The 25,408-nt window shown below is 39.8% G+C and overlaps 1 protein-coding gene across 4 annotated transcripts in view; it reads left to right on the top strand.

The window, feature by feature from the left end:
• Positions 1-25,408, top strand: part of LOC137188328 (inactive N-acetylated-alpha-linked acidic dipeptidase-like protein 2) — a 581,495-nt gene that overhangs the window by 379 nt on the left and 555,708 nt on the right. Inside the window, exon 2 of one of the 4 annotated variants that reach the window (XM_067597951.1) lies at positions 11,791-11,830. The exons of the other annotated variants lie outside the window; for them this stretch is intronic. The gene's annotated coding sequence lies outside the window, so the exon portion shown is untranslated. The remainder of the gene's footprint in view (positions 1-11,790; positions 11,831-25,408) is intronic. 4 annotated transcript variants of the gene reach the window in all.

Raw genomic sequence — 25,408 nt, 5'->3', positions numbered from 1 at the left:
AGATGGTGACTAGTGTCAGTGTGTCCATGCTTATCTATTGAGGTTGTTGTCATAAAGTTGTCACAGAATGGGTTAGTATCCTTTAAAAGTTTTCTTTGCACTTCGTTGTGGTGTTGAGCTATTTGCTGTTCGCTTATGGCCTTTTAGGCTCATTTGTTCTGAGCTCGGTTGTGTCGGTTTATGACGATAGAATATCACATTCTTAATTGGGCAATATTAGCCAGAGGCTTCAGTGATGCGGTCAGGCGCCTCGTTACTGACCGCATCACTGTCGTGACTCAGCTAGCCAACTTGAGCTAATGCTTTCTAGAAATCGTGGCGTTTCCCAAACTGAATAAATACCTCACATATAAACACAAAACTGCTTTGCTAGCTCAATCTTGTTGTGACTAAGACATCCATTGAATTTTTTTTTTTCCACGGACAGATTTAGCTACTACGTCCGCAAACTTCACATACATTTTTAAGCTAGCTGCGCCGTGTCACAGCACAGCTGATGGAGGATGTCGGAGTGGAAGCTGAGATATGCTCTCAACTGAAGGTTGGTTAAGTTTTGCTGTGTATGGGGGTGCCAGGTAACGACACAGAGTGGTGAAGGGTTCGGGTTTTTCAGTGTGTGTGAGGGTGTAACTCGTCTCACAGTCTCGGAGTTCAACCCACTCGGTAAAGGGTCCGTTTTGTTTTCCCCACAACCCCAAACCAGTTCAGTTCAATCCAGTTTCACAAACATAACAAAAAAGACAACTCACTGCAGATCCCCACAAAACAAAACAAAACAAAAGCAACTAGCAAAGCAACACAGTACATAAAATAAAGCCAGCAGAAACGTCAGATAGGTTGGACCACCGTGTTTAACTGTATATTTTCAAACGTTACAGTTACGACTGAAAATGACAACAGAAAAAAACAAGTTTGCCAAGTTCACATATCTCTGCAATTCAAATCAACCACCAGTCGTCTACCCAAAAGTGTTGTTAGCGCGACGTCCCGGTCTGTAATTCTAATGAATGGAGGAGTAATATTTTTAGTGATGAGGCTTTTTTCATTTGAGCACGGCTAGGTGTGCTGTCATGCTGATTTGAGCACGTTCTAAATGTCTAGTTGACCAATCAGATTGCTTGGTCGGAACTACCTGTTGTATAATTTAGGCTTGTGACAGTGGTAATGTAACTCGTGTAACTGCTCTCTCTCTCACTCACACATTCACTCACTCACTCACTCAAACACACACACACACACACTCTCTCTCATTCATTCACTCACTCACACACACACTCTCTCTCTCTCTTCCTCTGTATATGTGTACAAGACCTACTAGAAGCAGCCACTTTGTTATTAAGTGTTTTGTGGAGCCATGCATGGACCCATAACATGTTTAAAAAAAACACATCAGTAGCAAGAGCAAGTACTATAGTTTTCCAGGTATTTATTGAAGTAGTTGGTGCCCCACCAATTTTTTACATGTAAAAGCGCCACTGCACATATCCACATATGGTTTGAATATATTTATTATTATATCAATCTAGGTGTAGTTTGAGATGCTTTCCATTACCTTCTTTATAGAAAATGGATGGACTTGTTATAATTGATCATGCTAATGTGTTTTACTTCACCCACTACACTAAATAATGTATTTATGGTGTCATTACCTATTTCAGAATTAGGTTTATTCACCAAGTAGCAAGTACAAGGAATTCAGTATTGTCTGGATCTCAACAAAAAGCGCAATAAAAATGAACATTAAACAATAAACACAACAATAACAAAGGCCTTTACACACTGAGGGCATTTTTTTCATGCCGGTATAAATAGTTTTGATTATATTAGGCGAGTATTTCACATTTTCATGTCCTTTATTCGTCACGTCCCCGGTGTGTCAAGGCCTTAAGAAAGTGACAGTAAATTAGGAAGATTCTGTGTAGTGGGGATGTGCATGCATATTGACAAAATAAAACTGTGTGTGCAAAAAAGCAGAATATAAATAGAAGTATAAATATAAAGTATAAATTAGAGTGTAAATAAGCTGTGTGTGTATTAACAGGATATATATGTCGGCTACAGTTCATAATTTTTAAAAAATCTATATAGTGTACATCTACCCAGTGTAGAACAGACGAAGACACAATATGAGTTTGAATGCGATATGGGACGAAGTGGAGTTTGTATGTTTACAATCTTTTACTGTCCTTAAAGATGGCCTGGAGAAAGAAGGAACGACAGAGCGACACCTGGACAGGTGGAGGTTTTGACTGTGGCCTCGCATGGCTGCCATCCAGTTTATATGGAAAAATATAGAGGCAGAGTTTGGAATCCTACAATGCGGATCTTATCCCATACTGGACTGCTGTTTAATTCAGGTTTGATAGAAGCGGAGGACTAATGCTCGTGAATGTAAAATGCAGCATTTTCTCTTGATTTATCACCTGATTTAACACAAACAGATGTATGGTATGAAGTGATTTACTGGCGATTCATTGGTGCGTATAGAGAGAATGCTGCCTTTTACTATCTGCTGCAGCTGATAAATAATTGTTCTGAGTAAATCCAATATTGACACAGGTGTGAAATTATGCCTATATACCCTTTTTGCCATGTGCACTAGATATCTAGCATGTGTGTTTGTGTGTAGGCAAACAAGATTAATAAATTGCGTATAGCAGCATCAGGGAGGGAATGCCTTCAGTGCACGGCAGCACATGAGCCTGCACGGTTTAAAACTGTTCCTAGGTGATACCTTAATAACCTTTATTTCAGTTATTTGAATACAATAATTGCGGGGTGGTCTTTAGTAGAAAATCATAATTCTTTGTAAGTCAAGCCAACCAGAAATCCTCTAGGTATGAGTTGATTTGATGGGAAAGAGGTCAGTCACTTTTCATCCCCAGCCCGGGGCATCAACATAAAACTGTGAAATGGACTGGGAATCACTGGCAAGCAAACATGTGGCGAATACTACACATCAATTTGTTGTTTTGAAGGCGTGATTACCAGGAGAGTTCATGCTCATCAGTTTGTCTCTCATCCATGTTCCGTTGAAGCAAATAAAACACTGCAGCCTCTGATTGATGTACTCTTCATACGCCTCACAGAGCGGCGGTCTGATTGATAATGTGTGTTTGCTTGATGCGTCTCAGAGATGGCGAGGATACTTGTGTGGATGGAGGACGAGGTGCGACGACCCACTCACCTCCGACAGCTGTGACTGCTGTGCAGGACGAGGAGATTAGTTTTGTTTCCTTCTGGCTGTTGATAGAGATTGGTTAAAGGGTCATACGCTTGTCATTGCACCTTTTTAAAAAACTTAATAGCTGTAACTTAGGTTTGCCCCTGCTATTGGAATGATCAGATCGTTTCACATTATTTGTAATTATTGAAAGCTTTTGTGTGTGTGTGTTCCATTTTTCAACAGTAGCATAACCTACGATGGCTCTACATTCTTTAGCTCAATTATAGCTATTGATAAATGTATCCTTGTCTTGTCTAGCCTGACATACATACACCACTCTACCTGCAGCAAGGTTACTCTGTTACATCATGTCTTTATTGCACCCTTTCACTCAATGCATTTTTAAGGTGTGTTTAGACTGAATAGAAAGCAAATTTTAGAGGCAGTGCAGCACAAAGTCTGTTGAAGCTGCACAAATTGTGGCAAAGACACATCCACATTAGTCTGTGTGTTTAAACTTGAACACAAAAATATGCTTTTTACAAAAAATTGTAGCAAATAAAGGCAGACTGCACAAATAGTTTAATTTGAGGAGGAAAGAAATCAGATAAATGAGGCAAAAAATTGCTTTGTGTTCACTTTTAACACATCTGTAGGCACCGAACAAGTCATTCATTGCAGTACAGAGATAGCGAGAGCGAGAGAGAGAGAGAGTGTTTTACTTAAAAACTGGAAAACTTTTGTAAGCTGTCAGGTCTCTGGCTGGTCAAGCTACAGCCAAAGTTTCAGGCCAGCGCAGTGCAAACTCTACCCTGGAGGCAAAATTCAGAAATCATTTCAAATATGCAAATAGGCTGAGAAACTTAAAGCAAGTAGTAAATGTAGTTGGTAAATAAGCATCCACCATGTGCAAAAACTGTTATTTTACATTTTTAAATATTGCACAGCATTAATTTGCCCCATCACACAAATAAGCCTAGTGATAGAACTTTGCTGCCCGCTGGATATATTAGATAGAACTATACTTGTCATATGAAAATTCATCTATATAGCCCACTCAAGCCACTTTCATAACTTGCATTATATATGAAAGGTCAACATTTTCTATCAAGATGACACATATTTGAACAGAGCTCAAACAATGGAAATCAATTGGCAACAATTTAAAAAAAATCAATGATTCACTTTGGTTGTTTAATCAGGCAAAAATACCCCAATTTTGCTCGTTGCAGCTTCAAAATGCGAACGTTTACTGCTTTTCTGTCTTGTATATCATTTTAAACTCAGTTTTGGACTGATGGAATGACAAAACAAGATATTTGTATCCATCACACTGAGCTCTAACTTTCTCTGAAATTAGGAGAGCCAAAGATCACCATATATTTTTGACATTTCATAGACTTAATGATTAATAAGAAAAATAAAGTGCAGATTAATGGAGTATAGGATGAGCTGTAGCTTTCATATTTCAGCGGTGAGACTGATGAGAAATAAGCCTGTGGTGGTGGTTTAGTTTGTCAGTATGAAAAAGTCTGTCTCACAGAATGTTCAGGTTCCACCTTTATCCACTATCACTGTTGTCTTTTTATCCATCTCTCTCGCTTGTCATTCACAATAGACTTCCATTTGTCCGCCTTTGGATTAATGTACCATTAGTGGCACGGCAGTACAAAGCTGTTCCACTCTGGCCTTTTCTCACAGGCAGCCGCCGTGTCTCCATATGTTCCCCCGCCTTTGCTTTGATGCCTCTTTCCTGATTATTCTCCCTTCACCTAAACATATTTTCTCCTCTCTTTAATGCATTTTTCCTTACCTCAATACATGTATTTTTCCCAGGGCAGGCTGAGGCATGGGCTGTTTGAGCTCCACGTATTGATTGTTGTGGGGGAATTTGATGCCTAGAGACTTGCTGTTCTCCTCTACTCTCCTCTCCTCTCTCCTCCACCCCAGGGGAGTTTTAAATGGAAACACATTACTATGAATCACACAGCAGGGAGCTCCATGATTGATAGCATTGCTTACCATTTACTAGTCACTGTCTGGAGATAAGCCCTGAATTTATGGAGTATTGGAAATCCTTGCCGCTGCTACACACGGATTAGAGTGAGGAATGGCTCCCCCCGTACTGCCACTGGAGTCACCCAGTTAACAGCTTAAGTGGAAAGGAAGGAGCCCCATTTTATTGTTTATCAAAATAATATTTAGTCTTTATTTATTTATTTATTTAATTTTCTGGAGCAGTGTTACTGTAAATGGAATGAAGAAACGCCTGGAGAACGGTGGTGTGTGTGTGTGTGTGTGGTCATTTTGCTTTTCCCTCTCCCTCCAACTCATTCTAAGTGCATCTCAGTAAGGCATTTGCTGACAAGTCACCGTGACTTTGCTCACCTTAAAAATTGCTGTTGCAAATCAGTTAAGGTAAATGGACTGAAGCCACACACTGGTATACTGTGTGTGTGTGTGTGTTTGGTTGAAATTCGACATGAATACATCAACAAAGAATGTGATGACCTCAGAGGCAAATTACATACCACGGGTTTTATATTTCGGAGGTAGTTTACAGATGTCAGCTTTTATGACTCGTCTTCATATCTCACAGCTGTTATAACTGCAACAGTCTTTCTACCTCAGAAGAAAATTACTGGCATGTGTCAGTAGTCATTTCTTACACCTCACAGCCCTGTTCTTGTGCTGTATTGCAGATCTCACCTTTTGTACTTTGGAAATAGTTTACAGACATCAGCTTTTATGTTTTTCAAAGCAGCGCACAGACTTAGCTTCACACTTATCGAGATGTTTCGAGACATCAGTTATTATACTTTAGAAGCATTTTATTTTTTTCAAACTAGTCTACAAACTCACTGATTGTAGTCTTCAGTTTTTCTACCTCAGAACCGAATGATTTCCCATCTTATACTTTAGAGACTTTACATGTTTATACCTCAGTCCATGTTAAGCACACAGCTTGCAGATAGGTGTGGGTAAAACAAATAGATTCACATGATGATTGATTCTTGTCTCTTCATGGTTCTTGTCCTCCATGATTCTGAATTGATTCACAATTGCCATCGAAATTTGAACACTCACAAGCCAGGTGAGAATGTTCACTCGGCTCATTGGTTAGATGTGCCTGGGGCGGGAGCGAGAGCATAACACAGGGAGACGGTCCTTAAGAAGGTCAAATACAACAATCTTCATTGCGCTAGTCCAGGTCCGACCTTGATTCATTCTCCAGGTAGCTGCTAGCAACTGTTACATTTGTTCGTCTGCATTCCAGAATGCAAAGCAAACCTGGATACAGGAGCCATTTTACTCAAACTCACAGATTATGCCTAGTAGTTGGACCGGATCGAGGTCAGATCACATTCTCAACACCAACAAACTGCTCCACAGTTGGTTTGGGACCAGATCGAGACCACCTCCAGTGTAGGGTCTCAGTACGGTTGTTTTGGTCCATATTGAGCACGATTGCTGTGTTCAGATCTGCCCAAATGCATCGCTCCAGTGGGGAAAACAAACCAGAGTTCAATTCAACTGGACTGAAAAGGACTGGTCTGAAAACGCCCTTAGAAGTCGTTTGCAGGCCAAAACAGCTTAGGCTGTTTTTACCTAAGATCCAGGCAATGGTAGTAGTTTCTTCTATCTCAGTACCAAATGACAGACTTCTACTACTTTGACTTCTACCTCAGAGGGACTTTTAAAGATTTCTGGTCTTATATTCACGCAGTTCACATATCTCAGTTTTTGAACCTTTTAAGCAACTTACAAGTGAGTTCTCACAGTTAGACATGGTTTCAGAAATGATCGTTTATGAGCCTCAATTTGTAAACCTCAGGAGCAGCTTACAGAATTTAGTGGTTATACTTTAGACCGAGCTCAAAGACTGCAGATTCTCTACCTCAGGAAGACCTCAAGTGTTACATCTGAGGTTGTTTTTTTAGAGATAGTTTTCAGCGAGATCTCACTTTACAGACCACCGTTTTTATACATCAGAAGCAGCTTACAGACCTCAGCAGCTTGCAGAATGGGGCTCGCTGTGCCTCAGTTTCGGTAAACTGCCTGCCAGATTTATATGGCGCTCTGGAGAGAATCCAACCTTACTACATTTCACAATCATTTGTTACCAAGCTTGGTTTACCTGGCTCCACCACAATTTATGTAATGCTCTGTTGTTCAGATTGACAGTCATGTTGGGCAGGTAGCCAGGAAGATGACTGATCAAAGTCTTGCCGTGGCTGCACCCTGAGCCATCTGAGCCACTTCATCATATTAAAATCCCCGTCGCACTGTGACCGAACACTTGATCCGCACGCGCTGATATTCAACAAGTCATTTTACATCTACATTGTGCCAGAACATCACACGCGGGGGGCTATTTCTGTGGCCTATTATGGAACACAACTTAATTCTCCTTGACACAAAGCCAATTCAGGGAGTGATTGTTTCACAGGTTCATCCTCTCTCTCCCCACGCAGTGTGAGGGCGACTGCGTAGTGGTGGTGAGGCGGTGTGTGTGTGTGTGTGTGTGTGTGTGTGTGTGGGGAGGGGGGTTGTATTAGGAGTTGAAAGACCACTGCTGAGGGGGAAATAGCTGTCAGCCCATGTGGTGGGAGGAAGAGGACACAGTGTAGCCCATCACTTCTGCTCCCTGAGAGACTTATTACAGAGGCAGGCCAGGGCGAGAGCTGGTAATTAATTTGGACAGAGCTGATATTGGTTTTGATGCACCAGAGACTGACAACACTGGCTGTCTGCTGCATGTGCCTGTACCAAGGCTCTGTATGAGTGTATAAAAACAGGAAAAGGTTTTACGAGGAAGAGCAAAGGGGAGGAAGATGAGGATGAGAGCCCGAGAAAAAGGAAGGGGAATGACAGAAGTGCCTTAACTCTAGCTTGCAGCTAACGTCAAAGCTCTCCTATAAAGATAGCCCATGGCGATGCATATTTATGCCTCTTCTGTCTCGTCCCCGGCCTCCCTACTCCTTTGCAACTCATACACTCATCACTCACTCCCCTCTCTTTCTCTTTCACACCTATCTATCTTCCTCCCTTCCTCTCCTCTGCTCTCTCTGGTTCCTCTCCTGTCATGAGTGTGTGTCATTCAAGGCTACTATTTTTAGGGCCCAAGCACGAAAGTGCTAGGGGCCAACGGTCCCTGACACTGAAAGTGCGTGGAACCGATTGTTTTTGTACAGATTATTATTAGTATTAGTATTATTATTATAGTACGCCATTGCATTTTTTAGGGGCTTGCAATGCTCAAAAACTCAAACTCAAATAGTTGAAAATTGCAAAGTTCTCTATTGATTGGACTTGGGTGTGGCCAACGGGCTCCATAGCGCCCCCAAATGCAGGGCTGTGTTAGGATAAAGCTGCTTTGATGTTCATGAAATTTGGTGGGATCATTGTTCTCATAATTCTGGGCATTTATTTTTTTTCCACCCAACAGAAAGTCAGCCATTTTGGATTTTGTGCGTCAATTCTCATTTTATAAACATGTTTGATGCCTTTAGGATGTGCAAAAACTCACAAAACTTTGCACCCATGTTCAAACAAGTAAATATTTTGATTTGATATCGCAGTTGGGTTTGGGTATGGCATGTTGGCTCTATAGAACCCCCTAATTACTTTTAGCATTTTTGAAGTGCAAGGGCTGCTCAAAAATTCACGACAATTTGCACATGCAGCAGAATTGGCAAAACTTTATATCTGATAGGGGCCTTGTGTTTGGGTGTGACAAAATGGCTCGAGAATGCCCCCTAGAAAATTTCAAAGTCAAAGCCTCCACCTCTAAATTTGACGTAGATGTACAAAATTTGGTAGGCAGATGTAACATCTCTAGACTTCAATAAAAAGTCTCCAGAAGCCATACCCTTAGACAACAGGAAGTCAGCCATTTGGAGTTTACTGTGCTTTTTTCACAAAGTAAAGCCATTTACAGGCGTTGCACTTTAACAAACTTCTCCTAGAGAATTAACCAAAGTGACTTCAAATTCGGAAGGGGCCATCTTAACACCTTTGCAATGCTAAATTATGAAGCTTTTCACTTTTCATAGAATGCCCTTGGCGTGGCGAGCCAATTTTGCCCAGAACATGAAACAGGCCACTTGACGTTGTCCAATCTGCCCCAAATTTCTCATGCTTGATAAAAGTCCAGGCCTGAACACATCTTCATGTGCTGCTCCCTCCAATGCGCACAAGGTGTAAGGGCCTGTTCATCACTGCTTGCAGCTTTAATTTTTGTCCTCTTTTTAAATAATAACACTCCTTTCTCTGTGGCAAATTATTAATGTCGCAGGATGGACATAAGGCTTGTTTTCCATCAGTTCATCCATTCAGAAAGCTCCTGGACAGCACAACGCTGTAAATGCCAGTTACAGCGCTAAACAATCGCTAAACAAAGAATTTACACTCTTGGCTCATGCAAATCCACTGTCAGGTCACCACTGAGGACAAAGTCAAGAGTGTTTTGTAATGACTGCACGAGAATGAGAAAATAATTTAATGCCTTATCCACTGCACTGTTTTCCCTTTTTCACATGATGTCTGACTTAACTCAGGATGTGATAATGTTGTTTAAAGCTGACACTGATGTCTATTTATTTTAGTATATTTAGATAATCCTATAAATCAATATCCTGGTGCTCAACACTGTGTTCTGGATCATTTCAACAGTAAGAGAGGACGTAGGGAAGAGAGGAATATAATCTATAATCAGCAGTTAATAGTATTCGTATTTAAAAAAAAAAAAAAAGGATTACAATGAAGGGATGTCTCCTTTAATATTGGGTTTCTGACAAGATAGTTCTGTTTACCTAAATCTTGATTAAATGTGTATCGGACACATTGAAATAACAGGTAGCCCGTTCAATTTTCACAAGCTCCTTAATCTAAACTGAAGTTCCTGGCTCAAAATGATTAACTTTATAAGATTAAATATGAATGAAAGTTTAACTGGAGAATGTAACGTCAGGAAGTTGATGTGTGGTGATCTTCTAGGAAGAAGGCATATCACTCTTTTGGAATTGTTGGAATTTGTGATTGTACAGTGGTGTTACAGAGTCAATGTTCATCCTTCACAAACAATCTTTGGCTGAGAACTGTTTATTAGTAACAGCTAATGTGACCTGACTCTGGCGACATTTGTTGTTTTAACTGGCATGACGGTCAGCGCCGGCTGCAAATGAGAAGCTGTTACCTGAAGGTTTTGTATACTGATCTATAAAAATAAGAAGATGTTCTATTGATGAAAAAATATCCCCACAAAGTGATTCTTGTCTTCGGTAATATTTTGTAGGACAGAAGCCCGTTTTACACAATTACTTCATCACATCACATTACATTGGCAATAACGTCTACAGCTGATATGCAGCTTGACAGAAAGGTAACTTCTGGACTTCCAACACGACTCGGGTCTGAATTGAATATCATCACATTCATGTGATGTCTGCAGCAGCATAAGGCTATGCACTCACAGAAGGATAGATTGTTTTTTTGCCTTAAGAGTGCTATAATGAATGTGCCATATACTTCTAATTGTAAATTAGAAATTAATTGCAAATGAAATCAATCCAGTTGATCCAATTTGACTTTGTTGAGGAGAGCGCCATGTTTAAAGGGGACATGTTATGCTTATTCCGATTTTCTGTTTTTTATTTATATACTATTATGATGTCAGATGTTAAACATGGTCAAAGTTCCAAAACTTGAGGTTAAAGTATGTAGAAATGCTCCCTGCAAGTCAAAGGTCAGGGCTTCAACCTGCTCTGAACGCTTTGTTTGTGACGTTTTTTTCTACCTTGCCGACAAGCTGATGTCATCTCGTTACGCATCTCCATAAACAGCTGTCTGTTCCATAGCCTTGGTTTCTAAGGTTGTTGCAAGGGTTTTTCCATGTGAGATTGTATTTACTTATCGGGACAGTGTACAGTTTTTAACTGATATAAATGATGCACTGCACCAGAGTTAGCTCAAAGCTAATTTACATCTGCAGTCCCCCACAATCAAAACATACAACAGCACAACAACAAACAAAGCAAAAAACACACAGAACACATTATGAAAAATACAAAATACAAAGCTACACACAATAGCACATCACATACACCCACAGTGTGTTGTTTGCATTGTTCACTCTTTTATTCTAGATTGGATTTGGGCTTAAACATGTAAGGATTTATTTGAGAAGCTGGCATTTCAAGTAAAGAACAAGAAAAAGTATTGAAATCCCAGTACTATAGTTAATTTCATAGTTTGTTGATGTAGCCTCCTTAGCCTCTGGAAGTTAACCAATCAGTATAGAGTGGGCTCATGTGGGCCTTTTAAAAAGACATGAGCTAAAATGACCTGTTTCAGGCAGAGGCTGAGGGGTTGCATGAAAGGTCAGTATGAGTTAAAAAGGTGTTTTTTGAGCCCCAGAATATAAATATAGAACTGAAATTGTGCATAATGTGGCCCATTTTAAATAATTAATTTTATCTAAATAACCCAAAATCAAATATCACAAATTTGCCTCAAAGGGCTTTTCTGTCTGTATAGCATACGACAGCCTCTGTCCTTAAACACTCAATTCTGATAAGAAAATAAGTAATTAAGTGTCATCCATTCTCTTTCTCCCTTTTCAGGGTCACATTGGGTGAGAGGGCAAGTTAACATCCAGGACAGGTCAGCAGCTCATCACAAAGCTAACCTCTATCGCTTTAAAATGCTAACCAGAAGCTGAACTCCTGTCCAATTTTATTTCCATTTCCTTTGACACGCGACAATTCTGATGGGACCTTTCTTTAAACTGTACTTTTCACAATTTAAATTCAGTCACAAAACTCTTCTGTCTCTGTCTCATTCTCCTTCTGTCTCATTTCTTTCTTTTATAAATTGTGCATCCAAGACAGGGCCCATGGTAGTGGTGAAACTAGGTCCTGGGCTTCAAATAGCAGCCCATTGTATCCCAGGGGCCCATAGCCAAGGAAAGGCCAAGAGAAAGAGACGCGCACACACACACACACACACACCCCCAGAGCAGGAGAGAGTGGGAGATAGAGGGCGAATTGTTTGATCAAAATTAATATTTGTCATTTGGTACAGCAGACATTACCCTGCGGACACATACAAATGGACGGGCATTGTTTGAATCCATTTTCTTTTGAAGATATCACGGCATACCTGTGTTTGCAGTACATTCAAGACAATTTGGATACTGAGGTGTGTGTGTGTGAGAACTCTGTGCAAAGCTCCAGTACATTTCCTTTGATGTGCCCTGGGACTGCTGGCTATTTCCCACTTTGTTTCAATCCCTTAGCAGGACCTTATTGTTCACCATACTGTGTGATGTCATGAGTGGTAGCTTTGTGAGTGTGAGTGTGTGAGTGATTTAATGACCTTGACGAGGCAGAACAAACTGCCTCATTTCCCTCTCATCGTCCTTTCTTCGGCTGCAACAGAACACATCGTCCTTTCTCATTCTGCCATGAAACTGAAGCAATCTTCTTTTGTTGTAATATCTCTGCTACAAATTCATGTCCTCCATTTGAGAAATTTGAGGTGCACATTAGAGTGCGAAGGTTGTACCGTTGAGGTCAGTGTGTGACTAGAAGGGTCACACTGACAAACAATGTGCCAAGGGAAAGAAGTGTGAATCACAACCAAAGTATAGTGGAGCACAGTGACAAACATACTCCATAAACTTGAATAGAAATAAAAAGGTCATTATACCATTTGGTACATTGTGTGCCGTTTAGTGGTGTAACGGTGCACAAAATTCATGAAGAAGTAAGGAAATTTGTGTTTGGTAGATTATTTCTCTGTTGTAACGATGCTTCTTGGCAATAAATCTTATACCGTTGGAAAGCCTGTTTATCTCCCTTTTAAATGGTGCCACGTGTTTGTAAGGAACATGCATTTGTGGGATGAGTCTGTGTTGCGCCCATGAAAAATTTGCCAAATCTTCTCTGCCAATGCCAAACAGCTTATTTTGCTGTTGCTATTGACTCTTGTTTTGAGCTTCTGGTGCCCCCAGCCAGCATGGGCCCTGCTACAGTGGTCAGTAGGTGTCTGCTCCAAGAATCGGCATACAACGTTTGAGTGATCTGGATGGGGCCCGTGCGATAGGGCAACTTCAAGCTGGTGTTCCGCAAAACTAAGTTGCAGCACTATTTGGAGTGAGCTCTAGTACCATCTCCAAAGTGAAGGCCAAGTTCCATATAACGTGGGATGTCAGAGACAGGCCGCGAAGTGGTGACACCCCAAGAAGACCGTCTACAGATTCTATAGATTTGCCATCAAGGTTTGCAGGACGATATGGAGGAAGGCTCCCTGCCCAGACAATCCCGAACAGACTGCATGCAGCCAATCTCCAGTCTCATCGGGCTGCCAGGAGGCCTGCCATGACTGCCCTTCACTGTCAGGCCCGTTTGCGCTGGTGTCAGAAACATGTGCACTGGAACCTGAATGTGGAGGAATGTTATGTTCAGCGATGAGTCCAGATTCTGCCTACGACAGTTGGATCATAGGGTCAAGGTGTGGAGAAGACACAGAGAACGCTATGCTAATTGCTGCACCGATAGAGTAACATCTTTTGATGGAGGCAGTGTGATGGTGTGGGGCGGCATCTCCCTCACTAGAAAAACGAGGCTTGTCATCATTGGAGGCAATCTCAATGCAGAGAGATATCGAGATGAGATTCTGCAACCAGTGGCAATCCCATATCTCCACAGTCTGGGACCGAACTCTATCCTCCAAGATGACAATGCTCGCCCCCACAGAGTAGGGTTTATCAGACGCTGCCTCCAGAATTAGGGAGTGGAGAGGGTGGAATGGCCTGCCAGCAGTCCTGACCTTAACCCCACTGAACACTTGTGGGATCAGCTTGGGCATGCTGTTCGTGCCAGAGTGACCAACACAAACACGTTGGCTGACTTGCGACAGATGCTGGTTGAAGAATGGGATGCCATCCCATAGCAGTGTGTGATCAGGCTGGTGACCAGCATGAGGAGGAGGTGCCAGGCTGTTGTGGCTGTGCATGGTTCTTCTACATGCTACTGAGGCTCCTGTTTGTTATATGAATAAATGGTTAAATTGCCAGTATGTCTTGTTTCTTCAAACTTCAATCATCCAATCCACCAAACACCAAACAAGAGTCAACGGTAGAGTAAGCTGTTTGGCATTGGCAGAGAAGATTTGGCAAATTTTTCATGGGCGCAACCCACATACGCTGCTCTGCTGCTTATCCCACAAACCCATGTTCCTTACAAATGTGGCACCATTTAAAAGGGAAATAAACAGGCTTTCCAACGGTATAAGATTTCTTGCCAGGAAGCATTGTTTCAACAAATAAATAATCTACCAAATACAAATTTCCTTACTTTCTGTGCTAAGTTTAATTGAAACTAGCTCCACCTCCAGCAGCTACAATATTAACATGCTGTGTACACACTGATGCTTCAGTATTAATAATCTAATGATGTCATATATAATGATAAATATAATATATGGAAAAATTTAAAGCCATGTTAAAAGTCCATGTAACTGAGAACTGCAGTTGCCTTATTTGAGCTGGATTTAGTCTCTTCCTTGTGTGTTTGATGTATGTATTCCCTATCTGTTGTGTTTTATTTCTACTTAAATTGTAACTGGTGTGATGTCTTGGCCAGGTCCCACTCGGAAAACAGATTTCAATCTCAAGGGACCTCTATCAGTCAGAGGGACCAAACCACTACTTTTACTTTCATAACTTTAAAATACATTTTTCTCTTGCAGAACTGGTTCTTATGACATGCTGTCTGATCACGTCACTAATCAAATGTTTTTATCATTGTTTTTAACGGCCTCACTCAGAGCAAGAGTGAAAAGCTGACCATCACAGAGAGGGGAGGGGGATGGAGAGATGTGGTATTGTTTCATTACAGAGATAATGGAGCATATTTTAATAATAGTGTTTCACTCAGTCAGTGTTATGGGGCTCTCACTTGTCATTCTGACAGCAGCGACACTACGGGGTAACCAGGCTACCTTGACTAAGCTGGCTAGCATGCATCCATGCTACAGCTAAGTGGTACACTGCCAAAGCGTTCCGGGTGGAACTTGTGCTCTAAAATTACCGTTCTGCATGTTGGACTAAGTGGATTATTAAACTATATTGACAGTACTTATATTGTAACTATAGTAACTATACAGTAACTATATTGACAGGACCGAACAGTAAAGTCCGTTAGGTGTGTGCCCGTATACAAATACGTGATTTTTTTACAATTATTTATTTCATACAGTTTTCGTATTTGAAAAATGATTTGCTTTCAGGAAGAAAAAAAAAACATGTCAAATACCAGCGCACAGGTCGATTACATTGCTATCCCAGTCTCTCTCGAGGGAAGTCACATCCACCTGCTACATGACACACATTTCCTGATTTGGACATCATAGTTGGGGGTGTTCCCCAGAGATAAAGCTGAGCTACTGACACACACAAAGTGCTCCCAAGGGACTCTCCATAACCTGTTTTTCCCCTTCTCCTTTCCACAAAGTTAGGTTGTACAAAATAGGCAATAAATGAAAAGTGCAAAGCAATAATCGCCTTTGAAATTCTTCCCTATATGTTACATAGTGTGCTGTCTCTGTGTTATGGGTGTATAAATAGGTAGAGGTCTGTCTGCAATGAGGCGATGAGCAAAGTTTTAGTTCAGTAGTCAGCACAGTCGTCTATGATCTGGGAGACTCCAGTTCAAGACCCAGTGTGGGGACCTTTTGTAAGGTAGTTCATTCATGAAAACTTATTGTAACACTTTAATTTTCTAAAATTAAAAGCCTAATAAAAACAAAAACAGGATATTTAAGCCTCTTTCCACTTTTATTTGAATACAAATACAAATAATTTTGCTGCCTCAAATATAGATACAAATACAAATACTGAGCTCTCTGCATATCCCTAATATCTGTAACATGATGGTTAGGGATGAATACACATAGCATTAGACCCCTAGTGCTGTTATAGAAAAGTTAAAATTACAGTTTGAAAGAAGAAAATAGATGTTAAATTATTTTGTGCTTTATATTTTTTTCAAACTGTAACAAGCTGTAACATTAACATATATCTGACTGAAAATACTTAGTATTATTATACTTGTTATGAACTGTAGCAAAAATGACCCATGGGCTTTTATTGAGTCCCCAACCCAAACACCGCTTTATTTAAGAATATTTTACATGCATATTGTCAACTGAAATATAATAAGTATTAAAACTGCAGTAAGACACAAGGCCCCTCGACAAGACAGGGCCTCAAGATATAGTAAAATTGCAGAAGCCACATTGTCATTTCAGCTTTTATTGTGCTGAAGTGTTGCATATTACCAAACAAATTTGCAATTACCACATTGCCACAGAGGGGGGCCCTGAGCCTGAAGACCCGCTTTGACTGGTTGATAATCCAGCTTTACAAGTAATCAATTAGTTGACAGAAGTTTCATCAACAACAATTATGATTAGTGATTGATTAGTCATTAATCAAGCAAAAATTACAAACATTTGCTTGTTTCATCTTCTTAAATTAGTTTTTTGCCACTTAGTTCTGTTTTATATCATTGTAATTAGAATTTTAGCAATTTGGACTGTACAAAACAAGCTATTTGTGTTTTTACATTTCTTTATTATACAATGCAGATCCTGTGGACGGTTTGGGTTGGGCAGGAAACATTGTTGTACACTGGTCGCAACTTAGGGCTTTAAATACCTTATTTTTGTACAGTGTGGGGTATCTTTTTCACATGCCTAACTACTTGTCTCAGATGTTTCTCGGTTTCAAGAAGATGATAAACATAGTTTTTGCAGAATGCACATAATAAGATTTGGTCGGGGGAACAAAAAGATAAACTGTCATCTAAACCCGTGGTCCATAACATTTTTAGCCTATGACCCTTCAAAGAAAGCAGTTCAACCAAAGAGTGATTTCCTCTCATTCCTCTCATGTTTCATCTGAATGTTTTATAGTCCTGAAGAAGTTAAATAATCTGCCATTTTGAAGTATAAAAGCAAAGATTATAGAAAAGTCTGAAAAGATTATTTGGGCAGTAAGAATATGTTGCACATGACCCTTCAGTTTTATCTTAAGACTGCTTGAACCCAGATTGGGAACTATTAATCTAAAGTACCAATACAGTTTGCTGTTTCTGTATATGGAGAGAGCTGTTTGGATTTAGAAAATGTTTGAAAATTACCCGTGGAAGTATTAAGTAAAGCTTTATGTGACACAAAATAACAAGAAGAAGCACTGAATACTGATTAAACGTGTATTAAATAATATATGGCATTCCATTGGAAACTAGTAAGAATAATAACAGCATTCAAAAACACTAATTCTGCCCCCTCTTGGTGGTTTGTAGGTATAGTTGATGCTTACAAATCATATCTAATTTAATTTTCTTTAGTCACTAATGAATTTACTACTATGTGATTAATACTATGGCAGCGGGTGAAACCACTCCCCTCAGTCACTCATTTACTACTGCATGTAAAGTAGACACTAAGTAGTTTGCTCTATAGAATTTCATTGTACTTATTGTCATCATTTATGTGTCATCACTGTCAGCTGTATTGTCACACAACGGTAATTGTGGCATTCATAAAATGTGGCACAATGCATTATTGGACTGTGAAATAGTATACACTCAAATAAATTGTCAGACAGTAAATATAGTAAATAGAAGGTGAATTTTGGGCACAGCTCACTTAATCAAACTTTCTCACAGTGAGTGTTTTGACTGTGTCATAACAGGAAGAGCACAGGTGTTACTAATAACATTAACAATGGCTCCGTTCAGGTGTCACAGAAGGGTCATGCCAGCGATCCAGCATGTGCACTACCAGAGCCAACGAGCCTTAACACCTAAATGGAATGCAGCCGTTGTTCATGTTATTAATTACACCTGTGGGAAAGGTCTTTAAAATGTTTTACAGCAGCTTTCCTGTTCTACAGGAGTGACAGGACAAATCACATGAGGTACAAAAGAGCAAAACAAAACATCACAACAGCTGTCAATACAGAAAACAGAAACTACACACAGGAGAAGAGAGAGGCATGCAGCTGTTCTGGATAAATGCGGTGTTTCTGGTTGTGTGGTTGAAGCAGGTGATGAGATGGATTGGCTCTGATCAGTTGTAGCTGTACCCATTTCTCATCTCGTCTCTCTCTCTGCTCTGTGATACCTTTTGTGCAGCTGAACATCCCATAATGCCAGCCTGCCTCAGTGTCTCCTTAGAGTAGCACTGCAGCCTTTTAAACAGGGGTTACCGTGGAGACCACAGCGGTGCCACTGGCAGCAGCAGCAGCAGCAGCCACTCGCTCGTTCCGGCTGACATTCAGACAAGCCCCTCTGGCACACACACACACACTACAGATCCCACTCACATGTGCACACAACCACTCACCAGCTCCCACGTGCTGTATATACACGCCTGCTTAAATATACACATGCACATTCAGCCAGATCAATGACATGTGGGCGACATACAGACACTAACACATACACACCAGGCAGGCCTCACCTGTCTGACCAGATCTTGCATTATTAATGTTGTGGCTGCAGCTTTTTTAACACAGCAGACTCAGCAGGAGGTGAACACTGTTGCCCAGCAGACTGATTCCACCACATTCCAAGCTTTCTATTTTTTTTCAATAAGACTGCACAGTTTTTACATAACAAAAATCTCATTTCCATAGCAATATTCATTGTGTCACATGTCATCTAGTTGTCATTTCAATGTTAGATCCATTCTGTCATTTAGAGAGATGACAAGTGTGGGCCGTTTGTAAGGCAGCGTTGGAGGAAGACTGTGACAGCACTGTCAACAGCCCCGTTATGTGGACGCATATCCAATTTGATGCAAATACATTTTCTTGTGCCGCTTGGCGTCATGTTTAAAGCGTCTCATTGTTGGTCAGAAAATTGGATCACAGAAGAATAATAATAATCTATACAGCAGCATTCAGGGAATACAACAAGGTGCTTCACCAGTGAGCATGGAGTGAGAAAACGGAGAAAAAGTGAGGAGAGACACAGATTAGCATTAGCCGGGAGATGAAAACCAGCACTGAATCAAAGCAACATAATGCTTTAACAGTCTAGCCTTCATTTACAGTAATGATACAGCTCCCATCTGCAGCTGTTTGGCACCGATGGACCACTGCATTTGTCTGGATTCAGTGCCAAATTGCTATGGAGGTATTTATTTTTCACGCCTTAAAGCTATTGGGCTAGACTTACACTGAAATATGTCTTGTTAGTGTAAAGCACAAGTTGTTATCTCAACAGAGAAGAGTGGCCAGTATCTGCTAATTCACCCAATTAATTTTACCGAAATTCATTTCAGGTGTTTGTACTGCTACTGGTACAGACTGTTCACCACCATTAAACCTTGAATAAAATGCAGGATTATATCTTTTCCAACAGTGAGCATGGTTTTTTTTCTTTTTCCCACTATCTCTATGCCCAAAGCCATAAAAAGATGGCAATGGATTTTTGTTTTTTGTGTAATGAAGTCACTGTGTGTTGGATGTTCATGGTTAAAACATGATGGAAATTATTCTGATAGCACTGATAATTCTTGGGAGAAAATTTGGAGGAAAAAAAAGTGGTTGAAAATTGCTGAGTTCAAAATGAACACTGCAAATTTTACAAGCAGAATAATTTCAGAAACAGACTAATGCTAATAGAGACTTGAAAGTGTTTCAATTCACCCTTATCCTTCAGGCTTTGTGACTTTAATTTATGAATGTCCAGAGGTCAGGACAATAACAGAAAGGCTTGAGTTCAGCTTCTAATTAATTTAAGTTAATGAATTAAGTTTTGAGATCATTTGGAGGCTGAGATATCACACAGACACAAAGCACAAACACACTCCAAACACAAACGGTCAGTGTGTAGGCATAATAGAAATTGAGTTATTGAGTTAGCCTCTGTAATCAATCCCCTTATCCATACTGACCAAGAAAGCCAGCTTGACTCCACTGTAAAAGATGAGGGACAGTATTCACAGTCCTCGCTGCATCCAAAATAAGTTCAGCTGAGCAGTCTGAAAGACCCACACCCACTTGATTTAGTTAATTTAAAGTTCTTTCAAAGTCTTTTGAGTATAAAATTCCCTTGTTGGTGTTTCCTTGCTGAGCTGCAATGGAAGGATATATACTGGCTGTTTCTCATAGATGTGTTGCCAGGACACAAAATAACAACTGCATAAGACTACCATGAAGATCTGGCTAAATCAGACTACTGAAGCCTCATATTAGCTTCAGCTGCACATGTGGATTTTGCCTCCCAGGTTACTGTACATTGCAGTTGCTCTAGGAAGGGATTGCTTCACAGCTAGGAGGGAGAGGAAGAAAGATTACAGCAAACATAAACTCTTTATCTGTACATACTGCATGTATGTAAGACAGACTAGAAAAAATACAAATATATCCTTTTAATGCTGCAAAATGCACTCAGTGGTGTGTTGGTGTGTGGATGAAAATCCAGTGGAACCATGAATGACAAATGGCTATAGGTAATTTGCACCAAGCAAACTTTACTAAACATTTTTCACATCACAGATGTATCCTAATGAGGCAGTTTGAACATCCAGCCAGTCTAATTTCGACATTCAGATCTTTTGTTTAGATCCAGTTGCTGATTGATGGGGAATATTCACTGTATGAATCATTATGTTCATATCAGCATCACCGAACTTGAGTAAAAACAAAAGAAAAAACACCTGAAGGTATGGTGCTAATTTCCTGGCAAAACTTAACAAACAAAACACGTTTTACAAATGCCTTACAATTCACTAATAAACACAGTGTGGTTTGCAAATACAACATATTACTAATACATCATGCTTCAGAAACAAATATGTCTTACAAGTACAAAAAATATATCCTACAAAGACTACATTCATGTGACTTTTGGCACAATCTTTCCACCGTGATTGTCAGGATTTTCGCACAAATGTCCTGATATGAGAAAAGTGTTGCCCTCCATAACAGCTGATGGTGCTATGAGCTGATTTTCTATGCCAGGGTCAAGAGAATAGTGTTGGTACAAAGACCCTTAATTAAATTTTGCTACCATATATTGAATATATCTGTAATAACAGAACAGGGATTTGGTCATTCATCTGTATCATGGCGGGGGCTGACCACTGCTGTGAAGGCTTAGTTGTGATTTTGATCACACATACAGATTTGAGAGACACGCTTAGAACATGCAGTACTGATGTATTCATGCATTCGTGTTTAATTTTGTGCAACACAATTGTTGCAGTGTGGCAGTCTGCTTGTTGTGTTGCCCTAGTAAGTTGTTAATTTTTGAAGGCCATGTCAGCCATATGATATCATTGTGTTAATTGGACATGCAACAGCTCAGTAATATCCAGCCAGAGTGCTAAGAGGCGCTGTACACTGTGCCATGTTTCACAGTGCTGAGATCATGGTGACAGGCCAGTGACGCCTCTGACCAAGACCTGTCTGACAGCCAGCACAAATTAACATCACTGTGATGGTTTAATTGTAATCCTGAATGTACACGGGATCTGGCTGCACCACATTCCAGCAGGAAACATTTCAGAAGTGAAGCGTTTGTTCTTCCGCAGCCACGTTTATAATACAGTCTACAGCATTAATACCCATTTACAGTTCATTTAGACAATGGTGGACTCAGGCTGTGTCTGGGGCAGGGGTGAAAAAATATAAAGGGCACCATCACTTCACAATGTTTTTCTCCCATACAGTGCAACCTATAGGGCACATTTTTTCTTTTTTCTTTTTTTTCTTTTTTCTTTTGTGGAGACCAAAAAAGAGCAAAAGTAGATTAAGTATTAGACTTCAGGTGACTTGAAACACAACTCCAAATGAAGCCTAAAGTTGCTCCATGTCTGCTGATGTGTAAATAGTTACACACTTAAACTATAACATGCAACTGCCAGCTTCAAGGTCAAGGTCAAAAAAGCAAATAATTGAACTCCTATTCCAAAAAAGGCTTTTTTCTTGGTATTTTTTATTTTCATACTGTACATACATTATTCAAATAACAGACAAACATGGATAGTGTGAGGGGGGGGTCAGGCCTCAAAGCTGGAACTTCTCCATGCTAGGAGAATGTGAATAGCGGTTGATTGTCTTCTTTTTTACTTGTCAAATTTTGAGTAAAACTTTTTGTTTTCCATATCAAACCATGGATATATATATATATATATTAAAAACTGACTGGATACTGCATTCAATGACCTCAGTTGTTCACTGAACATATATACCAATATACATTTTTGGGCTTAGTGCATCCGCACTTAAGTTTTTCTTCTGCTGAGCCAGTTGAGAACGTGCATCTGAAATTTCCACTGGTTGACTTGCTGACGTTTTTGTTTCCCACACACTCAAACCAAATGAAATAAGTTAATCTTTTTATTTTGTATCATTTAATTTGTTTTGCTCAGTTTGAGACACTCTAAAAAATTTATTCACTGTTTTACAGTGCTTCTTTTCTGATGTGTATGGCAAATGCGCTTTTTGGGGCAGTGTGTGCCACGTTATAGTACTGGAAATTGCAATACCCAGTGCGGCCAAAACGCCAAAGACGTCTCACAGCCATGCGCTGTTTGTATTGCTGTAGTATTGAGTCTGGCCATATGTCTCATGTTCATTAAAATAAAATGTTTATATCTTAAAATCACTAATTCCAGTAACGCTCGATTACTTCGACAATTTTGCAGTTGACTTGTTTGCCATCTTGGATATCAGTTTGGTCGCTGTGCATTTAGCGTATAGACTGATCCAGTATGCTATCCCTAACTCACCATCAAAAGAGAAATGTGTCTCCAAGTTGTCTTATTTGCATGTTGTGTATTCTTAGGTGACTTGCTAACATTAGCAACTGGTGAAGCTACATTCAGGAATGAGCTGGTTTACTTCAGAGTTGGAGGCTGTAAGAACAAAGCAGCTTCACTGAAAGAAAAGAACATCATGCAGTCACTAAAGCTAATATTAAGCTATCTGTTGATGGTCAGAAAATACAGAACCAGGCCTGAACCACAAAATAATCTTCCTCTACGATGGTAATGTTCTTACTGTAACATGAAGCATTGTATTAAGTACAGGAAGTTTTGCGGACCACATCTCCTAATCAGCTAATCCAAACTAACTGCTCAGTCCCACCAGAATCCCAGAATTCACCTCTCCATGTTCCTGGTATGCTGCTTTTATACATCCTGGAGAGCAGAGTCTCAAACTGCCGAGTTTAGCTGTTATAGAAGAATGGAGCAGAAATACCAGGAAGTCCTTGGATGTCTTATGCGAAAAGATTTATTGACAACTTGCTCAATCAAGGAGACATTGGGATACAGTCCTTAGAGTGGACACTGAGGTGAATGCTACCCAAAGTCTTACAAAAGAATCTTATGAGTGCCTAATTAAACTCTTCAGCACATCCTAATGAGGGTTCTGCGAAGGAGACAGCCTTGGCCCAAGTCATAACAGATCGACCCAAGCTTGTCCCAAGAGGAGACAGCTGGCCTCCTGGAAAATTCCTTCACAGTTCACCTCTTTGTCATCAATAATTATCTACCATAATAACCTTCAGAGTTAGAGTAACATACACCTGCCTTAATCAATCAAGCATCACGTGAATCAAAGTATAGCTATAAATATTAATATGAATAAATTATATAACAATTAAGAATTAATTATGTAATGTGGAATTAATTATGTGATGAAAGTAGTGTAGTGAGGAGATGTAGTATAGTGTGGCGTAATACAGTGAATCTCAAATATTTAACCCTTAGGAATGTTAACATCAATCCATAAACATCTAATTAGACATATGAAGGTGTTTTCTTAATTCACCAAAACAGAAGAAAACAAGTCTTAATAAAACACCACAGAAATAAAACTAAACATCTCAATTCACCCATTTTTTCTGTCTCTGAGAATACCCAATCAAAGCTAAAATAATTTACATAAATCAGATATGTGGCGGTAAATCAAATCAAAATAACCATATGAAAAATGAACATTTATATAGCATATATGATTCAAAAGTACATAATGATTCTAGTGATTCTAGCGATTGGAATATGTAGTGATCATCTGAAATATGTACTAAGAAACAAAACATATCAATGTTCAATGCAAATAACATCCATGTGAGCACATACTACACATACTACTATGCATATGAATAGAAATATATTTGAATTACCTGACTGAATTGGATTGAACAGAATATAAAGTAAAGACCAAAAAATAAAAACAAACAATATGCATTCCTAGGACTACTAGTAGTCTAGTAAAACATATGATTAATTAAATAATTCTTACATTAGCAGGCAAACTTAACTATAAGATTAACTATAAGAATAAATCATTACCAAACCAACAAGAAAACACAAATGTGGCAAAATTCAAAATTCTGTTCTGCAGTTAGAGTATGATGTTTACATCTCATGGATGCCCAACCTGTATATTCAAATGTATGGTAATGTACTGTGACTCCTGTCCTTTCTTGGTGAGCAGTCTCAGTATGTGACAGGTAAGGGTCAGTCAGTATGTACAGTCCTTTCAGTTCTCCACTAATACTACAGATCTGAAATTCCCCCGTACATCTACCCAAGAATCATTAAGTCACAAGTTCCATGAGGAATTAAAACACAGTTCTTTGGAGAGTCAGTGGTAAATCAGTGGACCCCATCAGCTTTTATGTTTTCAGTGTTAGTGGGATCCCAAGGTCAGCAGATACATTTGTAAAAATATTTGTTATGGCCTGGACTCCCAAACCACTGGTTTACTGCTAAGCACTTTGATGCTCATTGGTCCTCATCTTCTTCTGGGTAGTCTGGGAACAACCCCACTCAGTCCTGAGCGTGGTCGTTTCAGCAGATTACCTGATTATTTTGGAAACAGTGGAGTCTCACCTGGAGACATAAAGTTAGAAGGTAGTGATGCAAGAGTCGAATTAGTGTCTGTCACAATTGTGCTACAACATTATTGATAGGTTGTCTTCAAATCCTGTTAAACTCACCATTCATCTGGACGGCCAGCCCGTTCTCATTCCCGGGACATCAAATACTGACGCTTTGTCACACCCCTCAGTGTCTGATACCTACGCACAAGGCACCCTTTAGCATTTGTATGAGATGCACCAGGCTTTCAACTAACTCCAGTGTGAAGCCATATGCATCATTATTAAACACCATGACACCGATGACATCTATGGTGACAATTTCCTT

Source organism: Thunnus thynnus, chromosome 8 (assembly GCF_963924715.1).
Source record: "Thunnus thynnus chromosome 8, fThuThy2.1, whole genome shotgun sequence".
Lineage (NCBI taxonomy): Eukaryota > Metazoa > Chordata > Actinopteri > Scombriformes > Scombridae > Thunnus > Thunnus thynnus.
The sequence above is the reverse complement of the archived record's forward strand: the minus strand, read 5'-3'. Positions and strand labels throughout refer to the sequence as shown.